Raw genomic sequence first — 21,716 nt, 5'->3', positions numbered from 1 at the left:
TACTACCCAGGAAATATGATGATCTGATAGCAAAGATATGTGATTGCCTTTCCCTGTACTTCCAATGGTTATTCTATTTATTAGTGGTGCAGTAGAGATGCTAAATGAAACATTCAGATGACACTTTCTTTCCAAACTCTGATGACAGCCACTTGGAATGCCTACCTCACCTCCAAATCATCCTCTGAGAGCATTACTAACACCTTTCCTCAAGCTCAATCATTTAGTAGGCTCTAAGGATTAAAAATTTGTGACAGGAGATCCCTTATAAACGGGAAGTCACTTCACAGTTATCACTTGTCATTAGTTCTTACTTGTCATTAGGTTTTAGGCAGCTTGATCGTATTTTGCAAACATGCAATATTATGTGAGTAAAGTGACTGAACTGATTAATGGTGCTATCCTTAAGTACTGTATATTATTGAGAATCCTGCCCTTCTAATGGCAGGTTTAACTAGTTTCCAAGTTTTGAAGCCAGAAAAAGCCAAAGAATTTTTTAGATATTAAAAATTATACTTTCCAAGCACATTTTAGAGCCAGCTAATTAGATGCAAATATAATATGATATTTAGTGAAGAAACAACCTCAGGTTTGGTGTGTCTTCTTAAGCAGAATAATGTTTGCTACAACAGAAAGGTATCAGATTTACCATGAACACATTTCCTGCAAGGGACCTTTCTTTTTAATAATAGCTGAAATGTAACAAAGAAATAGTTCAAAAGCCTGTTTCTTATATTATACCCTGCAGGTATGGTATTTAAAACTCCTCTTAAATTTTCTCTGCCTTGTTCTTTTCACTTGAAAAATAATGAGTACAGGCTAGGTAGCCAAGACAGAGTTTGATATGGTTCAGATAGCAGGAAGGATTACAGGACAATAAGAGACCACAGCCATGCCTCATCGCAACAGCACTGCAGTCTGCACGACTTTATGCTCCATTTAGGAGGGCAGGTTATGGCTGGGAGGAGGGGCAGCCTCCAAATGATATATTTTAGCACTTGAGTCAATTTGCAGACATCAAACAGTTCCACAGGGTTGTTGTACTAACACTATGCCATTTGTTGTACTCTTATACTCTGGAGAAAACTTTTGAGTAACACTGAGTTTACTTAGATGAAGAAAGTTTGGTGAACTTCAGTTCAGACTGAGGCCTGTTAACAGCAGGAAGAGTCCAGCCTACAGCTACAGAGGATTCAGTGCTCGATGACATTAATAAGATCCAGATCCACGAGTTAGACAGCTGTGATCTCCCTTATCCTCTGCCTTGCAGCGTGAGTATGTTAAAGCTTTTCATCCCTTTTATAGTATTCCCCCTCCCCAGTCCAGAACCCAGGGTAAGGGAAAAATAACAGAAGAAGCAGGCAGAAATTACTGTTCTAATTTTGCATTAGTAAGAATTTGTAAACCACCACTGGAAAGATAAAGCTAAGTGGGACTATTGCAAAGATACCAAAATAATCAACTCACTGACTGTTTAACAGATATGTTGATTGGAAGTGTAGAAGCAAAAGCTTCTTACAAAAAAATAGGAAAGAAATGTATATGTAAGTAATCTGACAGTAGTTTCTTAGATAAAGTAAGGATTCTGAAAGCACAAGGTATAGCAACAAATGCTAGAGCTGCAGTAAACATATTTCATGACATATTTCTGTGATGCATAATGAAAATTATTTTAAGCTCTAAACATTTTATATGTTGAAATGTGTTTCTTATACATGAGTTTTAATGTTACAGTAAGAAAGTGATAATGAACTAAGACATATTGCTGTGATTTTTAACATTTAGTTTTTACATATAACATTATAAAGTTGTCTAGAAAAGAAAAATAGTATTCCTTGGTTGTTGTTTTTTAAAACGTTTAGTCTTCCCAAATTTCTCCCAGTCCCAACATGAATGAAACAGTTTGCTTGTTGTAAAGTATCATTTACATATGTGCATGTATCTGAAGGGATTACATGCCACTGCGCTATTCAAGTTAGACTATTCAAATTAAGCATTCAAAAAACAGTGAGGACTTGACCCTTCAAAGCCTTACTCATGTGAGTAATTTCAATAGAGCTACTCCTCTGAGTGGTTGTACAGGATTGGGCCCTAATCTGTGCACCTGACATTAAGCGCTAAAGGAAAATCCATACAGACAACAGATGTTTATTCTAAACGTTAAGAGTTAGACATGCTAACCACATCAGATATGTTGGGGAAGCCCTTTGGAACGGTATTTATTATTGTCAGAAAACGTTTGCCTTTCATCTCATTTAACTTTATATTTTTGCTTTCTAAAGCTTGGTTAAACAGGTGAAACAATTCAATTCAATAAGAAATAGTTGTGTCCCCAAAATATGGCAGCCCCCCCAAAATAGTGACTTCTGTCACTAATGTTCAAGTTCTAGTGCTATAGTTTTTTGTTTTGTTTTAAAGCCTGAATATCAGTAATAGGAGCAGCTGCTAAAGTGAATAAAGAAATAAAAGGGTTTAATCAATAAGCTCTTATTCCTACCTTCCTGTTTTCAAACCAACATTTTCTACCAATGCTTCTCCAGTTTATTACTCGACTCAAAACTATAATCACAGCATTTTTCATTCATGCATTTATGTTTCCTTCATTTTCTTACAAACCTCATCAATGCCTAGTTTTAAAATAAACCTTGTTATTACAAATGAAGAGCTATTAATCTTTATAGATACATAGATTTCAAGGGGACCAAAAGAGACTATTATATCATCTATTTAATATTTATTTTTCCTTTCCATGATGTCTGCCTTTCTATAGTAACTACATGGAAATAACAGCTGTATAATTAAAAGTTGTTACCCATGTTTTAGGACAGACCATAATTACAGGATTGGGCCCTTTAATAGTTGCTATTCTGTTGAGCCTAACTTTGGTAAAAATCAATGCTTTCAAAACAAACAGTAGATTAGGCTATAATGGTTTGAAATGTGCAGTAGGCATGACGTTCAAAGAGTTACAGATGTTTTTTATCAAATGGATGATACTTGGACATAGCTTTATTGGAAAGCTAAATATTTACTAAAATAATTGGTTTTGGTATTTTAAGGTCATTTAATGAAAGGAAAAAAACCTTGCCATTAAATTAGTAGCAAATGTTTCTAAAATTTTGATTGTTGTAACATATAATTAGTCAACAGAAAGCTGCATCATGCTTCTCAAATTTGATTTTTAATGCATTAAAAAGTGTCATCAAAATAACCTTGGGCCATATCATGCTACTGATGTTAGGGGCAATTATTTTTTATTAGCATTACAAAGCAACACCTGTTGAATATCCCTTTAAAGATTAGTTTTGTACCATGACTAAATTTGTCCATTTTTAATAAAATTATATTAAAAAGGTTCTCTTCTACACTCAGTGTTTCTTTTATGTATTAATGCAATCCCCCATTGTCTACACCCATGGCAGTTTAATCATTGGTAAGATTTTATATTTTTCCTCCAGTGGTGAATAGTATCACTATATTTCCCATTGATTTTCACCACAATGTAATTTGTACACAACTGGACAAATTCTACTCACATTTACACACTGTGGAATCCCCAATATAGTCAATGAGACTGCATAACATATATCCGTCAAAAGGTGACATTGCAATGTGTCTGTTTGCCATCAGGGTACTGCTGTGTTAAAAAAATAATATTACAGTTATCCCCAAAACACCTTTTCAAAGCAAATACTCTTACTTTGAACCCTTTATGCAGGGGTTACTTCAGAGAAAACTTATTCTGAATGTATAGAGCGTTAATTTGATCCCTGTAATTTAGCACCTTTGTAGTACAGCATTGTAAAGAACAGAAAACTCAGTGGTTTCAGATGTGAGACTATAATGAGATAGGATGGGCTCCTGTAGGATGGCCCCAGTTTTGTCTAATTTAACAGTTTTGTAGTCCATACTGTTTCTATTTTGTTGGTTTTGACAAGGGTTGTTTCATCTTTATTTAATGCCCTCTTGATTTTGCTGCAGAGAAGGATAGGCCTACATTGAAATGTTTGTACATCAGCCAGAGGTAGGCCCTGCTTGATTCATTCTGTGTGAAATTGATTTAATTAATTAAGGTATATGTACCAATGACCATGCATTCTGCAACCTGAGTCAAGTTATTAGTGATTTAGCATGCTAGATGGGTGCTTCAGAGAGTCCAAATAATGAGACCAAAACAGGACTAAACACACCAGTTTCAATGACTGTAGAATTACCTCTGCATCAGAACATCTGCTGAGATGTGCTACTTTAGTGGTATTTTTCTGCTTTCCTTTATAGTGTAATATTGGCATCTAATGCATACAAAAGAATGTGTTTACTTTAAAGTTGGCTTTATTTGTGAGGTATTAGTCCTTGTTATTTTGAGTACCAATAATGACAATTATGTATATCTTTGACCCCTGCGTTGTCCACATTGGACCCAATCCTTCTTCTAATGAAGCCAATAGTGAAGAAATACTGTTCAGTATACGTGTAGCTCTGCTTACTGCTATCTGGAATACTCTATCTGTGTACTCTGGAACCAATCCTATTTCAGTGAAATGTTATCCTTTTGTCATTGCATATATAACAATATTCACTGAGAATACGCAAATGTAAATATTTCCAGCAACTGAGGCACAACTGTTTAGAAACCACCATACCTCTTTATTCTCTAAATAGTCCATCTATAATAGCGTGAGGGCTCTCTGGTCTGCATTTACCCCCAAACCTGCCTCACATACCTTTTCTCTGATGCACAAAGGCCTCAGTTGTCTACACCCATGGATATTTAATCAGAAATCGCTCATTTATTTTAATCAATGAAAAGGTTTTATATTTACTCAGTAGGATGAAAATTACAGGGTGAAGTGGGAGTTTTGCCATTGACTTCAATAGGGCCAGGATTGCCCCCACAGTTCCTAACTCCACTGGCAAGATAGAGAAAGATGCAAATGTCCCTCAATGCTGTGAATTCCTATGGCTCTATTACACGGCTGTAAATTTGAACTCCACTGGGGTGAATAGATTTAGTCCAGATATACACTGGTGTGATACAGCAAATTTTGTTCCACACATTTTGTCCCTTCTGAGTATTTTACAAAGGCTGCAGCTCTCAGGGATCCCCGTCCTTCCCTCATTGACGAACATTGTAAAGCTCCTGTTGGGAGCAGGAGCAGATCCTTTCAGATCTTTAAGAGTGGTTAGAGCCTACTATGTGTCTTTTTGCAGTATAATCACCAGCATCCAAAGAGACCATTCTTGTAATGGGAATTACATGAAAAATGCGGTCTCTGAGTATTCATAACACTGTACAGTATCCTGAGTAGACAGCTAATATTGTTTTCTTAACCCCTAGCAATTGGCAGTCTTGTTCAGTCCCAACAGGCCAGTTGTGTTTTCTTACTTATGCTTATGGAAAGTTCAACATCAACAACATTTAGTTTTAAAATGCTCACAGAATGTGTGCAAGTGAAACAGAGACAGAGTCTCTTGCTTGTTCCTTTAGCCATCCCAACATGCACATTTACTCAGCTGTCACTCTGGATAACATCGATTAATAACACAGTAACCCAGGCAGGTAGCACAGCACTCATTTCATACCTTCATCAGACTTCTGTGCAAGCTGTCCCTTCACCCCAGTAAAAATGGTTGAACTCTTCACCTAGGCACTTCTTACAAAACGCTAAATCTTGGGATAAAATCATTTCTAACACTTTCATAATTAGTTTGAGCTCTGGCTGTGGGGTGGAGCGGGGGGAAGAAAAAGGTTGTGTGTTAAATATTGTAAGACTTCCGCAGTTTTATATGTAACATCAGAAAGAGGGAACTCCTGCATAAAGTTGTTCTCATGGTTTTCATTATCACATAGAGTTAATCAAAAACACTTCAACCCCCGGCAAGGATCGCACGGCAGTGAGAGTATTTAGAGGGTATAAAAGCATCTTACTCACTCAGACACTAATTAACCTGGTTAAAAATGAAACAGTTCAAAATAAAGTACTGTATGTGTCAGGCAGGGCTGGGTGTTACCTCGGATTTACTGTGTGCACACACAAATGAAAGTCAATCCTACTCCTATCAAAGGTAATGGTAAGATTCCTGTTGACTTCAACAGAGTCAGGATCAGGCCCATAGCCTTCATTTTAAGTGTAAAGAGAAATAGAATTACCTTGTATACAGTTGTGCTTTATATTAAACAAGTTGATATTGTATGTTGATTGTGAATTCAAAAACCCTATACAAACTCTGCCCTCAGTTATGCAGGTAAACCCCAACAAAGTACAGGGGCACAGTGTATTCACTTCAGACTCAGTTGTGATTTATTGTATGTATCTGCTGCTTAGGGTGACCAGATAGCAAGGGTGAAAAATGGGGACAATTTTTTTTCAGGATGGGGAGGGTATAGTTGCCCTAGTATCGGGATGCTCCTGATAATATTGGGATGTCTGGTCACCCTAGTGCTGCTCAACTGCACCCCAGAAGCTCCCAGGCCCTCAGAGAGAATAATCCAATGCCACACCTTTTCTGGGGTGTAGCATACTCCCTTTTGCATGCTAGTCCCTCTCCGTGGGCCATAACAAAGGGGCAGAGAGACCTTGGCCCCTGCCTCTCCGCACTATATCTGCAGGAGAAGCAGCAGTCCCTCTGCCCTCCTGAATGCAGAGATTTAAACTCAGCATGGCCTTTATGTTATCTGCACAAGAGGAGAAGGGGAAAATTCCTTGTGCCCTCTACCTCCACTGTACACCCATGTAAGAATCAGTCTTTGTCATTTCAGTTAGCTACGAGAAAAGGGGCCGAATGCTGCAGTAGGCAGACTGCATTGTGAGTTTTGCCTGAATAAGGAGGAGGGTGCATAATTTGGCCCAAGAAGAGCTTATGGTATGTTCACCGGCTCCTAACTTAGGCCTCAATCTTGTACTGAGAGCACTGTGGCTAGACACCTATGCCCACATGGAGCCCCATGGAAGTCTGAGAAGCTGTACATAGGTGCAGGGAGCTGCCCATGTGATCCTCAGTGGAGAATGGTGGCCTTAACTTGAAACCCTCCAGCTCTGACATAGAGTTAGAAAACAGTAGTAACTGGGCATAGCTAAGTGTGCTTTTACTAGAGAGCCACACTGAACCCTGATTATTTTTAGACATAAATTCCCATTGATTTCAGTGAGCATTTCTCCTTAAAAGCTTCAGGTGCAATAGGCCTTTAGTTTAACATTCTGTGTTACTGGTGTCCATGATATTGTGGAACAGTTCAAGAGTTATTCTGTTGCACTGATTAAAAATAAATAGAGCACAGTAGAGTACTCAGCTTTCTCTCACATGAAACTAATCCACACATACATTATTTATAAATAATGCACACCTCTCTAGTTCACAGGGTCTAAATTATGCAGAATAAGGAGCAGCTGACAAACTAATTTACAGACATATGTTTATCCTAGTGGAGATTACTACATTTGTTGTCAGGGTACTTGATGGCCCATAATTTAGATTAAAATTGGTAGATGCTACTATCACAGCAAAGCTAATGTAATTTTGTTAATTAAAAACTAATATTAAACATCTGTCTAGGCAGAAATCTAACTTTAATCAAATAAACATAAGCCTTAGTATTAAAAACAAATCCTTTGCTTAGATAAAAGGGACATTTTAATTAACTTAAATATATATGGAAAGTGTAGTTTGAAAGCATAAATGCAATTTAATTTAGTTTTAGTCAGCCTTGTTAGAAAGTTGAAAACTTTACATGCATTTCAGAATAGATATTAACTTGTAGAGCTGTGTCACAATATTGCATTATACTGTACTTGATTGTCCACAATAAACAATATTTTGCTACCATGCACACACTCCCCTTCTGTTTGTACAAAACTGTGTTTATTTTAGTGCAGGAATTCCATAGATGTAGTCAAGGGACACGTCTCAGTAGTAACGAAATATTTAGTTCAATATTCACCAGAGAGAATCACTTAGCATGGATTTTCTAAGCAATAATATTTGGTTACATTTGCATTGGATTTCTGATAGGAAGCAGGAGTTTTCCAATGCAGACAAACAGGCCAAATTCATCCCATCAATTTAATGGAGTTACATCTGGAATGAATTTGGCCTATTCTTCATTGAATTGTAAGGAATTAGGTGTATCTCCAAACTTAATTTAGATGGAAATAATTACCTGCATAAATGCACACAAAAGAATGTCCAATTTAATGCTATACCATTAACAAGACAGATATTTTTGTTGTTTTGTGTAGAGTTCATTATACCTTATGCATTTTATCACTCATAGTTAGACAACATAGGTAAGCCGTTCTTGTGGTCAGCTGTTGAATGTTTGATCACTGTACGAGACTGAAAGCCCTAAAAGCAAGCCATTCTTTGGACACTGAAATCCAAATCCCATTTTATTATGATGCCAATGAACTGCTGAGATTCTCCTTGGCTTGTTAACATGATAGCAGACAGAAGAGAAGAAATAAAAAGTACTGGCCTGTGAAAGCCAAATCAAAAGGGGAGATTGAAGGGATTTCTCGAGTTACTCAGGTGAGTCTTTAAGACCCCACCAGTGACCCAGCCAATGGTCAGAATGATGCAGGTTCCGTTTGGTTGCTCCAAACGCCTAGACATGGTATCCAACTGTCTGCACAAAAGGCTGAGAATTTGCAGTTTCTTTGTAAGCTTACTGCACAATAAACAAAAGAAGGGAATCTGATACTAACTAAACAAAGAATGAACAGTCAATAACATTGTATAAAGTTTTTGAAGTTGCAAATCTTTAAGTGGCAGGAGGGACTTTGTATATTCCTAGAATCCTTTACTGCAAGGCTTTTGTTGTTGTTGTTTGGTTTGGTTTGGTTTTTCTTCTCATCTTTTAGGTGTAAGGTTTATTTTTCTAAACCTTAAGCCACACCTAATAATAAAGAATAGGATTAGGTCATAAATTACATAGAATAAATGTATTCTGTGGATTAAATTAAATAAAAAAGGATGAGGAGATGAATTTTGTATAAAAAGGTCCCTGTGATTAATAAGGGAGAAGAAAATATTTTGCAGGACACCTTTGTTTATGTTCTTCAATAATATAGTCCATGTTTGCAAAACTGAAGAGTCCCATGAGAAACTGGTACTATTTTTGTACCACTGGGTCTCAGCTTCCTAAACTGAAACAAAAATGCAGCATTTAAAAATACCTTGATCAAAATGCTCTTTCTATCATAGGTCTTGTCATAAGAAATTCATGTGGAATAATGTGTACAACTGAAACACAGTTCACTAGCATTTATAGGCCTGAATTTGAGTCCTCTTATAGTGGAAACATTATTATGAGTTCATCAGAATATATTTTTCTCAGAAAGCATTAGCTGTCAAGTTTAAATAATATCTTACATGCCCTTTTGTAACTTGTAGAATTAGCTTTATGAAATCCAGCTGTTTAAAATAAAGTCTTGACTAGCAGTGCCATCTAGCATCTCAAAAAAAAAAAAAATCACCGCCACCCCCATGCAGCTAGAAAATTGGTAGGTTAGTATTTATGAAAACTATCAATCTATGTAACAAATCTATGTAGCAAGTTGTAGTCAAATGAACAATAGCACATGTTTTGATAATCAGTGCATTACCAAATATAACATCTGTACACGTCACAAACCATCTGGACAATAAAAGTGTCACAGGCAGGACTTTGATGTATCCTTTAAGAGAGCTGAGATTAGAGAGTGGGGGGAAAGGGTTGCATTTAGTAGTTTCATGTTGTGTCATAATAGATTAGAAACAGAATGAAGCTGTGTTAAAAATGGGAAGGAAGGGACAGCAAGAGTTTATCTCCTTAAGGAATTTCTTTACTTTGAATATAGAGAGCATGAATAAAAATATAATGCATCAGATTAACAGAAAAAATTAGAAGTTTTCCATGTACAGTAATGGTAAACATCTGCTTTATATGGCTTGATGACTGAAATTCCCATGCTTTACTGCCCCATTCAGAAATGTAAGGGGGTTATGTTCATTTTACACATATTTTGGCAAAGATCCAAATCCTTTGCATACATACATATACTCTTGTAAAGTGACACCAGATTTATAGGAATATATGAACAAGTAGAATTTCACCCATAATATTATTGTTTGTTAGGCACCAGCAAATTGCTTAGTGTTACATAAGACAAAGCTTGAGTGTGAAGACAATCCCTGCTTTGAAGATCTTAGAGTCGAGAAGACAGGCACAGAAAAGGCAGGATGCACTGGGAAGCCACATGAGAGATGTTTACTAATCATCATCATTGTTGGCTCTGTTCTTGTGACTGTCACGTAAGAAGTGAGTCCTTAGGGGAGACCTGAATGCAGAGAAGGGTGGTTTGGCAAACCAGGATGGGATAAGTATTCCAAGCATAAGGAGTCATGTGGAAAAGAGGCAGAGAGATAGAAGTGAGAGAAGATGACATAGCAATTCCCCAAAACATCCCTTTGAGAGTCTCTTGCACATAACTATATACCAGTGGTCATGCAGCCAAAACCTGTTTTGAGGTGTGGAGATGGGTTGGATGGCTCAAGAAAGTGGTCATGAGATCCTGCATCTTTCACTTCTGGGTTGCTGTTGGAGATGGACTAACAGTAAGAAAAAAATATGGATTCTGTTGGTGACATCTAAACAGATTTTTGTTTCAACAATGTTTGGCCCACTTTTTCGTTCACTTTTGCATGGACTCTTGTGAAGCAAAAATTGTTAACATGACTATCTGTGGAATATACATTTTGCATAAACAAATGAATCTTTCATTTTCTCAATAAAAGATATTCTTTTGGGGCAGAAGCAGAAATCGTGTATGTTTAGGTCAGATAATGAAGGAATAAGGTAATTTGGGAGCAGTGAGGAATACTCCCAGCAAACAGTCTGTAAAAAACTGCAGCCTGTGGAGAATGCAAAGTGCTCATCCTGGTTTGAATCTAGCCCAGGTCAGTTACCTAAAGTTTTCAGATAGCTGGGTGGTGACCAATGTGAAACGAGTTATTGGGATTGGCCTAATTCCCAGTGAGCAGATGTTGATATGACAAAATTGTCAGCATGCTGGCAGCATGAGAGAGAAACAAAGAATTATATGGAAACTAGCCTGCCTTCACATACCTAGAGATTGCCCCCTCGAAGAAGTTAATCTTTCACAAGTATGAAATTCACTTTATTATTTTATTTTTATTATTGTACTGTAGTGCCTAGAGTCCCAGTGCTGGACCAGGACTTTACTGTGCTAACAACGTACAAACACTTGGTTAAAAATTCTGATTGCCCAGTGTGAATGCTTGGGCCATTTGTTGATATAGCAACAGGCAAGTGCACTTCTGTTTCAAACCATCTTTCGCACACTGCAAAATGCTACTCCCCTAGTATCTGTACTAGTTATTTCAAAAATACTATAAATATGCAGTATTTTCAATTTGAACTGTATGTTAACATACAAAAAAGTCACTGTTGAAAAGAGAACTTTTATAGCATTTTATTCTGAGGATTTATTTCTACCTTTAGAGAATTAGGGCTTGTCTACACTTACCGGAGGATCGACACTGTGGCAATCAATGCATGAGTGGTTGATTTAGCGGGTCTAGTGAAGACCCGCTAAATTGACCACCAATCGCTGTCCCATAGACTCCTGTACTCCACCTGATTGAGAAGAGTAAGGGGAGTCAACAGGAGAGAATCTCCCTTCAACGTTATGTAGTGTGAACGCTGTGGTAAGTAGATCTAAGCTATATCGATTTGAGTTACGCTATTCATGTAACTCAAATTGCGTAGCTTAAATCGACTTTTCCCTTTAGTGTAGACAAGGATGAATACACACAAATGACAAATTCTGGTGGCTCGCTGCACATTTTAAAGTGTGATGGAGTCCCTGTTTTTGTGCTAGAAATGAAGATATCTTATTGACATGCTTCTATAGGAAAATCTTAAAGAAGATGGTAGGAGTGGGTATTTTCTAGACAGTTTCCTTTTTTCTTATAATTGCTTACGTCACAGTCCATGAAAGGGAAACTCCCATGAGATGGGTGGACATGAGTCTTTTCCTTTCCAGTACTGTAGAGTGCTTAGGCTTTGTATACCTTATATCCCAAGGTAAATGTGTAGCTTACTTTTTTCCTTTTCTTTATGTTCCAGTTGCTCAATGAATTCCTCTTCTTTTCCCCTCTTACATTTTCCTTCTACTGTGACAAGTCAGTGGGGATGGAGGACAATCCCCAGTGAAAGAAACCCAGCCTATAGATGAACATGGGTGCCTCTGCAGCACTAACATAGCTATTACATTTACGTTAGTCCCATCAATCCAATTAAGGAGTTTCATAATACAGTTAAGGCCTTGCCTGCAGTGGTTCTTGTGCTTGATTAGGGAGTTCTCTCATTTGTTGAATATGTCCTCTCTTTTTATGCTTAAAGAGCAGGGATGCTACAACAGACAGTGAAGGCAGAGGGTAAAATTTCCTATCAAAAGGAGAGGTAAAAAATAAAAAATCAAACTGCACTCTCTTGCACAACAAACCCTCTGGCACAAACCTGATTAGCTTCCTAAGGCCAGCAAAAGCACAAGAACAGGATGTTTCCTTAAGGGAAGAGGGGATACGCTGACCTTTTAATTTATAAAAGGAAACCACACACCTAGGTGTGGCAGCTCTGCTGACTAGGAGCAATTAGGACAGAATCTGGGTTGTTTATTCTGCTGGGCTCAGAAGTCCTTGTTGAAAGATCAACAAGGGCTTTCAACCATTCAGAAAGTTTAGCATATTTCATGCATATGCTGTTTTTTTAACTGTTGTGTGTGTTGATACTATGGATTTGTTCGTTCTTTGAAAAAACTGTCTCTTTAAAAAAGCAAGACTGCTTGGGATAGTCTGCTACCATATAGAAGTCTGGCTGCCTCTTCACTATAGTGGTAGATTCTCAAGGGACATGCACTTGAAATGAATCCTCGTCCATATAACAAGTTGCACTAATTCAACTAGAGAGGTCTTTCTAGAACTGATTTGGTTCAAACTGGTGCAAACTGCTGTGTGGACTCTTAAAAAATCAATTTAAACCTGTTTTAGGTTAATTTAGTTTGTCAATTCCTTACTGATTTAAAATAAATTGATATAAGCCATGTTTAAATTGATTTAAGGGGTTTGCACTAGTTTAACTAAACCCATTTAAAAAACAGTTTTAAACAAACTAATGCATCTTATACTATAGACAGAGAATAAAAAGCTGATGCTGTTGTGACAAGATATAGTAATACTTTATACCTAAATATGACCAGATTTGGATACCCTTATTCATGTTGAAAAGCACCCTATGAATAACCCTTTTAATTTGAATTAGTCAAGAAGTAAGGTGCTACTAAGCATGAATATGAGAATCAGAATCTTGCTGATGATTACATTTGCAATTCCTGGGGCAGAATGAGAGAAGGAAGTGGTTAGGGTTCTCCATGAAAGCCCCTTGCCTGTGGAACTTATATTTCTTCTGGCCTGAAATAGCTTGAATTTGAAAGATAAAGTGAATGAGGTAATATCTTTTACTGGATCAACTTCAAGCTCTAAAGCTTGTCTTTCTCGCCAAAAGAAGTTGGTTCAATAAAAGATATTACTTCACCGCCCTTGTCTCTCTCATACCCTGGGAACCAGTAGGGCTCCAACAACACTGAATGTGATAGGCCATCAGACCTGCCATGGAAACCATCTATTTGAGAGGGCTTCTGAGGAAGGGTATACCTTGCTGCTATACTTCCTAGTTTGTGTGTTAACTTTTCATGTTTCATTCTGCCCTAGAGATTGCAAATGTAATTACTGTCTGAGCACCTAGAGCTGAGTTATAGATTTTTAAAATATTGTATTTTAAATATAAATAAAAAGTAAAACACTTTAAGATGCAAGCCATCATCAGCAAGATTCTGATTCTCATATTCATGCTTAGTAGCACCTTACTTCATGAGTAATTAAAATTAAAAGGGCTATTCATAAACAAGCCGGCCTGGCCCGCCAGGGGCTTTCCCTACACAAGCGGCATCCCAAGTTTGGGAAACACTGGTGTAGAGTAATAAAATATTTATAAATATTCCCATTAAAAGGTTTGTCTCTATTGCCTACATTGTAGGTATTCATGGTAATTGCACTTTGAAAATGCAGTCAGTTATTTACAAAACTAAGAGTTATTTTCTTACAAATAAAAATTTTAAATTAGGACTAGATTCTTTCCTCTACTTCTGCAAAAAGAGGAGGATGCTAATCTTGCCCATTTCCCAGCCATCTCCTCTCTGTGGATGCTGTTCTACAGCAGTAGAGGGAAGCCCGAGCCAAAAGTAGTCCTGAGGCAGCTCTACTTTTGCATGGGCCTCTGTGGACATCCTGAGATCTGGGCAGAAAAATGTCAGTAAGTTAGGTTGGCCCACGGAATTACATCATTCCAAGAAGACCGCATACAGGGATAATGAAGTCTAAGGCACCTGTCCTGCAAAGACTTGTGTGTGTGCTTAAGTTTACATCCTGTGAGCCTGATCTAAAGACCACAGGAGTTATGGGAGTCTTTCCATTGACTTCACTGGGCTTTGGATCAAGCCCAGGGGGTAGCTCCATTGACTTCAATGGGACTATTTGCAGTCTATAAACCTAATCGTGTGTGTGTGTTGTTGCAGGATTGGAACCTAAAATGGCAGCAGCAACTCAAGATATGTTGGGATCAGACAGTCAATATACCAAAAGGATGTTGAACTACTAACTTTTTTATGTAGCGAAGCTGTCTATTTGTAAGACTAGTATTTATTTTATGCCATTAAATTCAAACCAAGGTAATTTGGATGTTGGGTTTTGTCTTGGCCCTTTGGAGTAGCATAAGCATTTTTAACCTTTCTTTGAAGCAGAAAAAAAATAGGACTTTCCAAAAGTGTTCAAACATCTCAAACTTTTAAACAAGGTTCTAAAAATTTGGTAAAACCTACATGTTTTATAGGTCTCTCTACAAAAAAAAATTAAAAAAAAATTAGAAGTTCAATTTTCTTTCTAAAGGAAATAGCACATGAATAAATTTGGCACCACAACACCAGATTTACTTTACAGTTTCCTTCTTCAATTCCAAATGGCGAAAGGAATATGCTGACTAATCCAGACTTCTGTAGAAATTTCAGTCCTTGGTTACACAACTTTGTTTAATAAATTATGGTGTTTTTTTCCAAATATTAATCAGTTCTGCCAGTTTAGCCAAAGGGAGCAAAACTTGTTAGCATGAAATAAAATACATGGAAACTCATTTCCTTTTCTTCATAGCTAAGAGTTAATTTGCTGTGAGACAAATTGAACAGGAAAGGAAAGATAACTCTTCATTTTGAATGCATCCGTTTTAAGAACATGTACTAAGCCAATTTATAGCTTTTTTCCTATAGTTGGAAGAGATTTAAGTCCCCCCCACAAAAAAAATCTAATGAGATTAGCAAATAAAACATATTTTTGGATAAAAAAATGAAACTAGCGAAATATATTAACTGTAATCCAACAGCTTCACTTTTAACTTACTGTAATTGAAACATCTTTACATTATTTCAGTTTTGAATTATTACAGCAAGGATGTTGTATGGGCTTGGGACATTTTGAGGTTCATAAATCAATGAATGTTTTCCTCTGCTCTTGTTAGCATCCCTGGCAACTCTGCTTGAAGTCTGTTTTGGGGGAATTCTGAAAGCTTTTTCAACCACAAATTACTGGGCTAGATGTAGCAATCATTAGGTGAAATTCTATGGCCTGCGTTATTCAGGAAGTTCAGCCTAGATCAGCAGTTCTCAAACTGTGGGTTGTGACCCCATTTTAATGGGCTCGCCAGGGCTGGCGTTAGACTTGCTTGGGCCTGGGGCCAAAGCCCAAGTTCAAGTCCCTCCCTCCCTCCCGCCCCCCAGGGCTGAAGCCATTGGGCTTTGCCCCACCCCTGCCCTGGGCACCAGGGTTCAGGCAGGCTCAGGCTTTAGTCCTCCTTCCTGGGGTCATGTAGTAATTTTTGTTGTCTGAAGGGGGTCATGGTGCAATGAAGTTTGAGAACCCCTAACCTAGAGCATCATAATGGTTCTTCTGGTATTAAATTCTATGAAAGGATTAAGAGGAAACAAGCTATTTTCATGCACAATTGATATAATTTTGCTTCTGCGTTGAAGAAGCTTTAAATATTCATTGAACAGGAAAACCACACCCACTTTCCTCACACTAGCCATCTGACATTTCAAAAGACAAGTACTTCTCAGCACAAGATAGCTGAGAAATATATTCAAATTTGAAATTATTTTTGATCTTTAGCCGCATAATATAGCGAAAACAGGTAATATTTACAAAAATGTTTTATAGTGTGATGTAGGTGAACATTACAGTGGGAGGTGCCAGCAATATTCTACAAATGAATATCAGCAAGAAATGGAGAGCTGAACCAGTTTTGTCTCGTGAATAGAGCACTAGACTGGGACTCAGACCTAGTTTATGTTCCCAGCTCAGCCACTGGCTTACAGGGTTACTGTGAGTAAGTCACTTCACCTCTATAAAATCAGGAAGATGATACATCTCCATTGGGAAACACATTATGATCTACTGATGAAGAGGGCTACAGACCCAGCTGTGACAGACAGACAATTTTTCTCCAATATCTTGAATGAACTTTACTGAATTGAGTTAAACTTTATTGACTTCCTTTTGGCTGACTCTTAATCCTAGTTTGGCAATCTCATGTTTGATATTATAATGGTCTTTTTAATGGCATTGTCATCTGTGTCCAACAGAACAATGTCATCTGCAAAGTCAAGATCTTGAAGTTTTCCTCTACTGCACAACTCCTGAATTTTACTTTGATTTTGCTGTTTGAATCATAAAATCTGTCATAATGCAGAAAAGATAGGGTGGTAAGATGCAACCCTGCTGCACTCCAGTGATGATATCAAACCAATGTCTCCACTCTGTCCTTACAAAGCATTTGAGCCTTCTGACAGCAATTTCACCAGTGACACCATCTTTTTAGGAAGCCCAAATTGATGCAAGATCTTCCATAGTAACTATTAATGCAAAGTGTTGGTGAAATCTATGAAGTTCAAGACTAACCTTTCTGGTAGATGAGCCCTCTCTCAATCAACCGTCTCAGAATAAAAAGATTTGGCTTACATACGATCCTTTTGGTCTGGAGCCTTCTTGCTCATTACACAGTTTTTCCATCTATGACCAGTTTGATTCTGTTCAACAGTATACTGCAGGGCACTTTTCCAGATACTGAAAGTAATTTTATTCCTTGCCAGTTATCACACATCAGCTGGTTGCCTCTTTATTAATTTATAGATCACACCTTTCTTACAATTCTCTGGGCTGAGTTCTTTTCCCCAACACTATATTATGAAGTTTATAGTTATTACAAAGTTAGTTATTGAAACAACTCAAATACAAAAGTCCATCTCAATTAGCCAGCCGGAAGGAAATCACTGAGTTGACAATAACTGAATTTGAATGGAAAGATGATGGTGGTAGACTCAACTCATGAGGGATCTTATCACCTAAAACAAAATATTCTAACAGCTTGTCACAGAGCACGACTCCTATCATGCCCTCTCCCTGCAGAAACTGCACAGACTCCAGTGGTTGTGCCTTCACCACATCCTTTTATTTTAAGGTCCCTCCACCATTTCCACAATTCCCATGCAGCAGTCTATTTACAGCAGCAGTGACACTTTTTGGCCCTTTCCCCAGGACATGAGACTTAAGGCTTCTGAATAACTGGGCTCACCCAGCCCTAGTCCCCTCACTCCTCCTTGGCACTTCCTTTCTGCCTTATAAAATATCATATATCCAGTAGTGATCTTCCCCACTCTGTTTATAGCAATGGTATATGGTATGTAACAGGAGCGCTGGAACCTTAATGGAAGTTGCGGGGGAGGGAGAAGAGGTCCTGCTTTGTGGCCAGGCTGGAAGCCAGAGCCAGACAGCAATAAGAGCACCCAGAGAGCCTGGGCTGCTGTGGGGAGCCCCAGACCTTCTACCTGTCCTGAGCGGGCGGCCAAGGGGCCCCAAGAACAGCCCCCAGCCTGTGTCCCCACCCCCTGGGATGTACCATCCAGGGCAGGTGGAGGGGCTGGGGCTCCCTACAGCAGTCCAGGCTCCTTGGGCGGCTCTTTCCACAGCCCAGCTCCAGCTTCTGGCCTGTCCAGAGTGCGAGGCCTTGGGCGGGGAGAGGTGTGACCCCCTCTTGAACTCAGAGCTGGATTTTAAAATCTCTCCTAATTCCTGGGACAGACATTGTTTTTACATCAAATACCATCTCTTTTCTTATTTCTGTCTTTTTAGCTTTATTCTGAATGTTCTGATGACAAGACAGTGAAGTAAAAATTTGCCAGTGGCCTATTTGCCAGTTAGAAAGTTAGGCAACGTCCACACTAGCTCAGCTGCGGACAAAAGGGGAGAGCACATTTCAGTTCCCTGTGTTGGAAGTCACAAAAGTCCCTCCGAGTTTTTTCCACTGAGTGGCTGACCTTCCTGCTCCGTCTTGGGAAGCCATGCAGGAGACCTACTGTCACTGGTTTCCCTGGTTTCCAGATACTCTGGAATATATTCAGTGGCAATTCCACAATATGAAACCATTTATGTTACTGCCATTCAGGCTTTTAAGGTTTTGCACTGAATTGCAGGAAAGATTCCACAGCATCCAGTTCACCATCTCATCGCTCCCATTTTCATCCCATGTCCTGAGAGCTTGAAGTACCAGAACCCATAGCGTCCATGGGCAATGTGCCACAAAGATAGTGCTCTGCTTTCTATGCCTCCCCAGTTAGGATCTGTGGGTTCAGGCTCTTGTCTGGTCATGGAAGGAGATGGGAACAGTTAGCTCAGTATTTAGAACTTTCATTGATATCAATGGATTGAATGCAGAGTACAGGTCTATTTGCACAGTAGATTAGTGAGGAGAAATAGGTGGCCATTGCAGATGCATATTTGAACTCTATGCTAAAATCCATAATTAACTTTTTCATGATTCAGGGTTATCACATGGATACCTGTATCGGTTTTATCACTTTTTAAACATAACAGCACTTCAGCTAAGACATTTTATATGCATTTTAAAAAGGCAAATCCTTAATACAAACTAATTGATTGCAAATTTTCATTTTAAAAGTGAAAGTGATATTAATGCAATATTGAGTCTTAAAAATTTACAATTTTGTTTGTGTTCCCCTCTAAATCAAATTCACCCAACAAAAATTATGGAAAAATGTCATCACTTACACAAGACATTTTTAATACAGGAAGGAATTTGTATTCCAGAATTACATAAACCTTTAAAATTTAGCACTTACAAAGAGGATAACAACCAGGGCTGGCCTTACCATGAGGCGAACTGAGGCAGCCGCCTGAGGTGCCAGACTGTGGGGGGGGGGGGCAGGGTGCCACTAGGACCCAGAGTGTAGAAAATTGTGTCTGCTGCTGGTGCAGATGTATTCTCTCTGCTCTAGATGCACAGAGATGGTGGAGTGCTGTGCTTGGAGGAAGGCAAGCACAAGAGACACAAGAGGCAGTCAGGAGAAAAGGTGAGAAGGAATAACAGAAAGCAGCAGGAGCTGTAGGGAGAGAGAGGAGAAGGAGCCTCTTATGCACCTCTCTAGCACCCCTAGGAGCCTGGACTGATTAACACCAGCTTCTCAGGGAGCTTCCTGTTTCCTGGTGCTTTACTGAACCCACTTGAGGAGAACAGGTAGTCAACTGAAGTAGTAGGAGCCAGATAGGCTCTTAAGATGCTGATATCTTCCCTCTCTCAGGCCCTGCTACCAGCTGTTTGTATCAGTCAAGCAAGGTACTAACAAACTTCAACAGGACTTTATTTTTAAAATGGAAACCTCTTTACAAAGCTGCTGCTGCACCCTCTGTAACTCTCACTCTGCCTCCTCAAGTCCTCCCCACTTCTTCCTGTTTCCTATCCTTTCAGACTCCAAACAACCAGTGCTCCCAGTTCTAATAATTACAAGCAACATCTAAACACCACACCAGCCTGCTTATTTGTCCCCTTTAATTGAGTGTTGAGAGCCACTATAGCTGGCACAGAACAGCAGTCATGAGTGAAAGAGAGAAAACACCCCTCTGGAGTAGCATTCAGAAAAAGAAAGCAAGCAAAGGAAGCTTTTCTATCTAAGCAGGAAGGAGCTCTCCTGAGATACATAGACACAAATGTTCACGGTGAGCCTTCTGGCCCCAGTGAGGATGTGAGTGGTGAGGAGATGCCTGATCTTCCAGTTAGTCAGAGTGCAGACCTGGCAGCTACTGCAGCATCCATATCTTCATCTCAAATGGATGTAACCATGCACATTACTGAAGAAAAGTGTAGATCAGAGAAGAGTGTGCTGGAGGCGCAAGAAACAGCTGCAGCTGAGTTTAGTTTCTTAAGTCTAGATGATCCAGGATTGTGGACCCACTTGAGCCTGAGGGACTTCCTTGTACTGCATGGGCCACAGCAAGTGAAAAACTTCATGTTCCCCAAAGACAATGAAAATAGAAGTTTCCATCCAACACATTACTGGTGTGAAATCCCCAATGGTGACAAAGTGGAGAGGCCATGGCTTATGTACTCAAAACCCAGAATGCTGCATACTGTTTTTGTTGCAAACTCTTCCAGTCTAATGTTCCAGCCACATTGGGTTATACAGGAACAAAGGACTGGAAAAATCTGGCTAGAAATCTGGCATGCCATGAGAAGGCAGCAAATACCAGAGAGCATTCCATAGGTGGAAAGAGCTTGATATGAGACTAAGGTTAGAGGCCACCATAGATGATCAGCATCAAGAGAAGATTGCAGAGTCTCTTTACTGGCAAAATGTTCTGAAAAGGCTCATTGCCATTGTGAGAATTCTTGCTACCCAAAACCTAGCACTGTGTGGCACTTCAGATCAGCTGTATGTGCCAAACAATGGAAACTGCCTTAAAATTGTGGAGCTGATGGCTGCGTTTGATGCTGTACTCCAGGAGCATCTAAGAAGAGTCACCACCCATTGATGATACCACAGGAGCTGATATGACAAATGTGCTTCTTAAAAAGCTGGAAGATATGGGAATTGCTATAGCTGACATGAGAGGTCAGGGCTACAATAATGGTGCCAACATGAGAGGAAAGAACAGAGGAGTGCAGACACAGATCCAAGAGTTAAACCCTCAAGCTTTTTTTGTCCCATGAAGTTCTCATTCATTGAACTTGGTGGCCAGTGATGCAGCACCAGCTTCTAGTGAGGCTGCTGAATTTGTTAATGTAATTCAAAGCATCGATGTATTTTTCTCAGCATCAATGGCAAATTTTGAAGAAACACCTGGCAACATCCTCTCTGAGACTGAAATCACTGAGTGCCACAAGAAGGGAAAGTCGAGTGGAGGCGATAAAGCCTATCAAACACCAAATTGGGAAGATAGATGATGCCATAGTTGCCATTATGGAGGATAATGCTATGACAGGAACTGTTCATGAGAGAACAGTGGCAGAGGGAAATGGAATCATCAGAAACATACATAACTTCAAATTTCTATGTGGCTTAGTGTTGTAGCATGACATACTGTTTGAAATAAATGTTGTAAGCAAGAGAATCCAAGGTGTTGACCTTGATATAGCTGAAGCAATGGAACAACTGGACAAAGCAAAGTCATACTTACAGTCTTACCGGTCAGATGAGGGATATCAAAGTGTTCTGAAGGGTGCAGAGAAGTTGGCTGAGGAACTTCACACTGAAGCTATT

The 21,716-nt window shown here is 38.9% G+C and overlaps 1 protein-coding gene across 1 annotated transcript in view; it reads left to right on the top strand.

Annotated features, from left to right (window-relative positions):
* The first annotated feature begins 1,229 nt into the window (after positions 1-1,229).
* The window catches only part of FGF10 (fibroblast growth factor 10), a 118,134-nt gene continuing 97,647 nt past the window's right edge, over positions 1,230-21,716 (top strand). The window contains exon 1 of the mRNA XM_039543078.1: positions 1,230-1,271. The gene's annotated coding sequence lies outside the window, so the exon portion shown is untranslated. The remainder of the gene's footprint in view (positions 1,272-21,716) is intronic.

This window comes from Mauremys reevesii, linkage group 6, assembly GCF_016161935.1.
Source record: "Mauremys reevesii isolate NIE-2019 linkage group 6, ASM1616193v1, whole genome shotgun sequence".
Lineage (NCBI taxonomy): Eukaryota > Metazoa > Chordata > Testudines > Geoemydidae > Mauremys > Mauremys reevesii.
This window is presented reverse-complemented; position numbering and strand designations above follow the sequence as displayed.